General features: G+C 42.6%; 1 non-coding gene across 1 annotated transcript; it reads left to right on the forward strand.

Annotated features, from left to right (window-relative positions):
• The first annotated feature begins 5,646 nt into the window (after nt 1-5,646).
• On the forward strand, nt 5,647-5,728 carry TRNAL-UAG (transfer RNA leucine (anticodon UAG)). Its single transcript has one exon. It is a non-coding gene; the product is annotated as a tRNA-Leu (tRNA).
• The last annotated feature ends 1,887 nt before the right edge of the window (nt 5,729-7,615 follow it).

Consider the following 7,615-nt stretch of genomic DNA (forward strand, 5'->3'; position numbering starts at 1 on the left):
AAATCAAGGTCTGCGACTGTGATGTTCAGGGTTCGGGTTATTTCTGTGATCACTATTCGATGGTGACTGGTCTACTTTGAGCATTATTCATTTCTCCAACCAAATCCTTGCTTGCCTCTTTCGCCTATGTCTTAAAAACCCAGACTTTTCCCTCCACTTGGAAGCATGCCTTGGTGCAGCCCATGGCTACGAAAGGAGACCGTTCTCGACCCTCTGGCTATTGGAAATATCTATTGTTTTCAAGAGCACATACGCATCAGCTGCTACTATCTATTCGCTGACATCAATACAGCATTTGATTGATAGCTCGGTAGCCGTAGATGTTTCTGTTTCCTTATACTTGGCTTCTATTTTAATATCAATTATATGACGCTATACTCGTATTCGAATGTTTAAAGAAAATTGAAATTCTATCGTTTGGTCGCTAATAGTCATTTCTGTTTAGGGAAGCATCAGCCATCATTGTTTCTCTTGAGAGAGGTTGGGAATCATAGTTGTTCACGTGTAACAACAAAGTATCAATCCAACACTAATTAGCAAGATTTATCAATTTAGTCGTTAAAGACCACATACACTTTCCATGATAGAATTTCACACGACGAACGAGTGTTAAGGTTTCTTTAATAGATATTACGTCAGATTTATGAAAACCGTCGGTCATACTCTACATCAAATACAAACTCATAACTCTATAACTCTAAATAGAAAAAAAAAAAGAGCAGAGACTCATTTAATCCTACACATAAAGTACGAGGTTAATCAAATCCTATGCGTTAAGTCCGAAGTTAATCAAATCCTATGCGAAGTGGAAGACCTAAGTATTTAAAAAGACATCCAATAGACTCTTACCACAGCAAGACTTTCTAATTATAGATACTCAGCACATAATTATCGTCCGTCTGGACAATAGATTCTCATCGCCGTGGAGACGCCGTACGTGACCCAAAGTGTGAGAGGGCAAGCAAACTTCCTTTTGATGGCATTTTAATAGTTTTGTGTCAGCATTTTTCACCGGAGGGCGTGTGAGCACCATTAGCGAAGCCTCGGCACTGCCGGATTAGCACGCCCCATCGCTCTCCTGAGACTCTCTTGTGATGTCGTGTGAAACATGATGGTCGTCTTCTGATCCAGCAATAGTGAGGTGGGGGTTCGATAGGTAAGAAAGGTGTAGGATGAACGCATCCAGAGGTTGTTGATACGCTGACCTGCTCCTACACAGGAGAGGTGGTTAACGAAGGTATGAACTGACTTGCTTCTTCACAGGAGGGGTGGTTAACGAAGGTATGAAATGACTTGCTTCTTCACAGGAGAGAGGGTGGTTAACGAAGGTATGAACTGACTTGCTTCTTCACAGGAGGGGTGGTTAACGAAGGTATGAACTGACTTGCTTCTTCGCGGGAGAGAGAGTGGTTAACGAAGGTATGAACCGACTTGCTTCTTCACAGGAGAGAGGGTGGTTAACGAAGGTATAAGCTGATCTGCTCCTACACAGTAGAGAGGGTGGTTAACGAAGGTATAAGCTGACCTGCTCCTTCACAGGAGAGGTGATTAACGAAGGGGAAAATTAATGAGGAGTCTGTTTGTTCCAAAGTGCTCAGATTAGCTTTCCCAGTTCTCCAATACCAGTGGCTGATGTCAGCCTGTTTCAGTGTCTATAGCTTTTCAAGCTAGTTCGCTATCTTCGTAGTAAGTTCATATTGAATGGTTCTAGTTACATACCGGGGTTTCCTATTGGAGAAGTTCCAGATTGGGCAAATGGGAACGTGCTGGATCAATTTCAATCTGAGACAATCAAAGAATTCATAATGAACTCTTGGTATCCAATCTCCTTTTTCTCACGGCCGGCCAAAGAGATATTGATGACATGGATGCCAATAATAATGACCTATACATATATATACATATACGTACCTATATACTCGTCCTCATGCATGTATGTGTGTGTGTGTGTGTGTGTGTGTGTGTTACCTACATGGGGGGGTTACATCGCCGGCGAAAAAAAAAAGAAAGTCACTTTCGGGAAGGTTGCATCATCATTATGGGATGGTGGGGGAAAAAAAAAACCCTAGACAGACAGACTCGTCAGGAGACCTCGCTCCTGCTGACGCCGTCATTATGCGCTCCTGTGTGGAGTGCAGTCTCGAAAACTGCAGGAGCATCATGAAATGGCTCCTGGAGCTGCATAAAGCAACGGTTATATACACTTTGTTCGTATATATATATATATATATATATATATATACATATATGTGTGTGTGTGTGTTTGTGTATGTGTGTGTGTGTGTGTGTGTGTGTGTGTGTGTGTGTGTGTGTGTGTGTGTGTGTGTGTGTACGTCGTGAGAGCAATACATGGGAGTGGAACTGTTTCAAGTAACTTATCCTTTCCCCATTAATGGAGTTCTGTATCAAGACCATTTTCCCCCACTGCAGTGTGGGAATCATCTGAAGAAGACTTGCAATTTAACCAGGCAACAGGCACCATTATCTAAAAAAAAAAAAAAAAAAAAAAAATAGAAAAATATGATATTACGTGGTAGGGTGGGGTGATTAGAGTTGCTTAATGATACATGTTCTTTCTATAAAGCCATTTTAGGGTTGAACTCAGTGATAACTCTTCTTAAATTAAAAAAAAAGAGAAAAAAAAAATGTAGAGCTATAAGTTCTCATCTGCCATGCACTCCTTCTAATCACAAAGTGGATTGGACTTCGTGATTGGCGTTCGGTGGGGGGCAGCATCTCAGGACGATATGATTAACGAGGGTCCGTAACGAACTGCTCCCAGGTGGAGAATGGACTATATTGACACTCACCTCCTCCTACCTCCCACATCTAGGTAGATCTAGCTGGGTCTCCATTTCACATTTAGGTAGATCTAGCTGGGTCTCCATTTCACATTTAGGTAGATCTAGCTGGGTCTCCATTTTACAACTAGGTAGATCTAGCTGGGTCTCCATTTCACATTTAGGTAGATCTAGCTGGGTCTCCATTTCACATCTAGGTAGATCTTGCTGGGTCTCCATTTCACAACTAGGTAGATCTAGCTGGGTCTCCATTTCACATTTAGGTAGATCTAGCTGGGTCTCCATTTCACATCTAGGTAGATCTAGCTGGGTCTCCATTTCACATTTAGGTAGATCTAGCTGGGTCCCCATTTCACAACTAAGTAGATCTAGCTGGGTCTCCATTTCACATTTAGGTAGATCTAGCTGGGTCTCCATTTCACATCTAGGTAGATTTAGCTGGGTCTCCATTTCACATCTAGGTAGATCTAGCTGGGTCTCCATTTCACATCTAGGTAGATCTAGCTGGGTCTCCATTTCACAGTTTCGGTGTCGGGAATAATGGCTTTCCTCTAAGGTACAGTAGAAAGTCAGGGGGTCGTCTTAAAAAGAAAACGGAATTGAGATCACTCTATGTAAGGGTATACTCAGCAGACTTTACACACGTTCGTGTAATTCCAACGTATTGGCGTACGTACAAAACGTGTGGAGCGAGCGTACTGCGTAAGTTTCACCCCACCCTCCCCCGAGGCGGGCGTATTGCGTAAGTTGCCTCCCAGGCAGGGCTGTCGGGAGAGAGAGAGAGAGAGAGAGAGAGAGAGAGAGAGAGAGAGAGAGAGAGAGAGAGAGAGAGAGAGAGAGAGTGAAATGGATAGAGCGGGAGAGACAAGTCCAAAACCCAGCCACATAAACACACTGTCGTATTTCACCGTGAACACCCAACCACTGCCGACCATAAATTTCTGCCTTCCCCGTTCCCAGTGACTGGATATGCAAATACCAGTTCTCTTTGTGATAGAAAATGGGGGAGAGAAAAAAAAGATTACATGCAATACGCCATAGATACTCCGTTTGCAGGATTATATATGAATGTATATATTTTTTCCCCGTTCCATTGAACGTCCGTCTTGATCATACGTCCTCGAGACACTATCTTAAATACCTCCTCACACCCACCGGATTCTTTAGAAATTATCTCTATTTCCGCTTACTTGCGTTTCTCTGTTTCTTGAGGAATTATCTTAATTTCCGCTTACTTGCGTTGCTCTGTTTCTTGATTTCCATCGCCATTCTTCCATATATATATCTTATATTCTCCGTCTTTAGTGCTTTATCTCTTTGTGATTCATCTCTCTCTCTCTCTCACTCTCTCTCTCTCTCTCTCTCTCTCTCTCTCTCTCTCTCTCTCTCTCTCGAATAGAATTACCATCTGCTCTTTTTTTTTCTCTCTCTCTCTTTCTTGCCTTGTTTCTATGCAAATATGTTTAATCTGTTCAAGGATGTTGTGGTGGGAGAGGTCTTGGAGTGAGGAGCAGCCTTGCAGCCTGTTGCGAGTGGGGGATACTTGGAAGGAATGCCAATTACTGTTTGCTGATGATACAGCGCTGGTGGAAGATTCGAGTGAGAAACTGCAGAAGCTGGTGTGTGAGTTTGGGAGAAAGAAATTCGAGAGTAAATGTGAATAAAAGCAGTGCAAAGACAGGTGAGTTGGGATGTTGAGTTTGAATGGAAATAAAAAAGAGTGACATGTTTTAGACACTTGAAAGCAGTCATGGGAGTGAATGGAACCATTGGAGCTCAGGTGAGTCATACGGTGGGTGAGGAGGCGAAGGTTCTGGGAGCACTGAGAATGTGTGGAATGAGAGATTACTATTTGGAAGGGCGAAGATGGTTATTCATGGAAGCGTAATAGTTCCAACGGTGTCACACCGATTCAAAAAAAAGGGCTATAGATGAGAACATACAAAAGAGGGTTAATATGTTGGAAATGAAATGTGTGAGGACAGGATGTGGTGTTAAGATGGTTGATAGAATACGTCATAAAATGTTAGCAGAAAGTTGTGGTAATCAGACAAGCATGATTGAAAGAGATGAAGAGGGTGCGCTGTAATGGTTTGGACAAGTGGCGAGAATGAGTGAGGAAAGGTTGACAAAGAGGACAAAGTGGAGGGGACGAGGAGAAGAGGGAGAGCTAATGAATATGAAAGGATGGTGTGAATGAGGATTAGAGTGCTCAGTGGTCTGAAAATGCAGTAGAGTGAAAAGTATTCGCTGGATCAAGTGAATTGGAGGGATGTGGTATACAGGGGGCGACTTGCTTTCAGTGGACTAAACCAGTGCAAACGAAACAGTAGGGGAAAACCCCGGAGAGGTCGGTAGGGGGTCTGGGTTGTGGGTAGGGGGGGCTGTGATATCAGCGCATTACACATGACAACTAAGAAAAGATGTGACCGAATAAGGCTATTTCTTCATCTGTTCCTGTCGCTTGTCGCTAACATGGGAAACTGCGAATAAGTATGAAAGAGACAGAATATATATATATATATATATATATATATATATATATATATATATATATATATATATATATATATATATATATATATATAGATAGATAGATAGATATATATGTAACTGACTGATAGCACAAAATTAACTAATGCAGCGTTAGAAAACGCTCTTTAAACGCCTGGAAACGCTGGGGGAGGGGAAAAAAGGACGGTGATTACGAGGTTGCAGAGGAATTAAGCTTTCATCAAAAAGCCATTACCTCTATCAACGGATAGGCTTACCTCAAAATCCCTCTGGTAAATCTACCCGATTGAGGTCGAAAATCAGGACGTAAACACTGCTTTCATCACACGTGGGTAGCGTGGCCGAGCGGTCTAAGGCGCTGGATTTAGGCTCCAGTCTCCCAGGAGGCGTGGGTTCGAATCCCACCGCTGCCAGAACCTTTTTATAAAAGGTCGTTATGGACGGCGAGATACGTTACTGATTGCGGATTACAGACCCTCGGATACAAAGCCTCGGTCGGTTAGAGCAGTATGCTACGGAGATGAAGGGGACGACTCTCTTTCACTCTCCTTAGTTGATCCCGGTGTTAACATGCCTCACGAGTGGCTGAGGTAAGGAGGAACAGGTCTCGGTACATTACCCCTGGATCTCTGAGTCTGGGACGCTGGCACTCGTCTGGTGTGGAAAGCTGAGAGATAGAGAGAAAGTATCCAGCACCATTCCAGTGTGATGCAGTGCTTCCAGCAAATGATTTGCCCATCTATCATCGCCATCAAGTTACTCCTACGGTAGATCATAAGAGTCTTGGTAATAATTTACTCATCTACCATCGTCAAGTCACTCCTACGGCAGATTATAAGAGTTTTGCTCAATGTGCTAATCATATAAGCTGTAAGAGTTTGGGTTGACTGTCGATCATATATGAGAGAGGGGTAGAGATAGTAGGACGCCAACCTTAGCTGCAAGTTAACTGCTCGGTGGTTGAGGTCATGGTGGGTAGAATACACGTAATGTTTTTGAGGATTAATAGGGAATAGGAGAATGAACATTGAGCGAGCGAGAGAGAGAGAGAGAGAGAGAGAGAGAGAGAGAGAGAGAGAGAGAGAGAGAGAGAGAGAGAGAGAGAGAGAGAGAGAGAGAGAGAGAGAGAGAGAGAGTGACAAACGAACTGTCAAAAACCTGAGTCAGGAAATGTGATTTCCATGAATATTGGATGTACAGTAATGCCTGCAATGTTTCAGAATGGAATAAGATTTGAGGTGTTACCAGAAAGCATTTCTATACGTCATTCTATCTATCTATCTACAAATATATATATATATATATATATATATATATATATATATATATATATATATATATATATATATATATATATATATATACGTTGATGGGATGTCCTATGATAGGGTGTTGGATTGCTCGCGACGACTCAGTCAACACGAAGAGCAATGGTGGAAAATCGCTGTTGAGGAAGACATGTGAAAATAATATCTACCAGACGGAGCGACCCAGCGTAAAGATAATCGAAAGGAGAGGAAGAGGAGCCGTCGATGATAAAGCAAGGATTGGGCCCAGACACTCACTTGAATAGAACAAAGGCGTTAGGAACCGTACTTTTAAGAGGAGGGCAGATATAAACGTTCGTAGAAGCGCTGAGGGGTGCAACTTGGATGAAAAGTAAACTTGATCTTTCGAGGGTGTTCAAATACTGTAGAGAGATGAGATATACCGAGGGAAGGAACTTTTTCGAAGTAGACCATGCATGACGATAGCAAGAAGAGACAGATGGTTGGTCGTAGGTGACTGGAAGAACAAGAGTTAAAAGAAGTTCAGAGTGGTGTAGACTGGAACACCAGAATGTTTAGACTGCTCACACACAAGGATGCTAATCAAAGACACTGAAGGAATATCTGAGGGAGACTAAGTACGAAGGCGATAATAGATGCATTAAAGAAAGATATGGTAATGAGCTTCAGTTAAGTGGGGTGGAGGAGGAGGAGGGAGGGAAATTAATTCGATAAAAGAGATGAAATATGGTAATGCATTTAGAGTAGCGTTGGAGAACTGAGAGGTGTTGACTGATGGAGTAGGAGGAGAGGCTAGGAGTTCAACTCCAGGGTTGTGTGTGTATGTAGCCCACACACTCTAAGCCACACCATACCGATCACCACAGTCAGTAGCGTAAGTGAAAGTAAAAGGAACTTCTTGCACATTCTTGTGTATGAGGTCCAGGGGACTTCATGCAGAAGACATGAATTTGGGATTTATTTAAGTCCCGTAAGGAAAAAAGAGTGCTAAACTCAAGGCATAATGACTCC

Source organism: Panulirus ornatus, chromosome 38, assembly GCF_036320965.1.
Source record: "Panulirus ornatus isolate Po-2019 chromosome 38, ASM3632096v1, whole genome shotgun sequence".
Taxonomy (NCBI): Eukaryota; Metazoa; Arthropoda; class Malacostraca; order Decapoda; family Palinuridae; genus Panulirus; species Panulirus ornatus.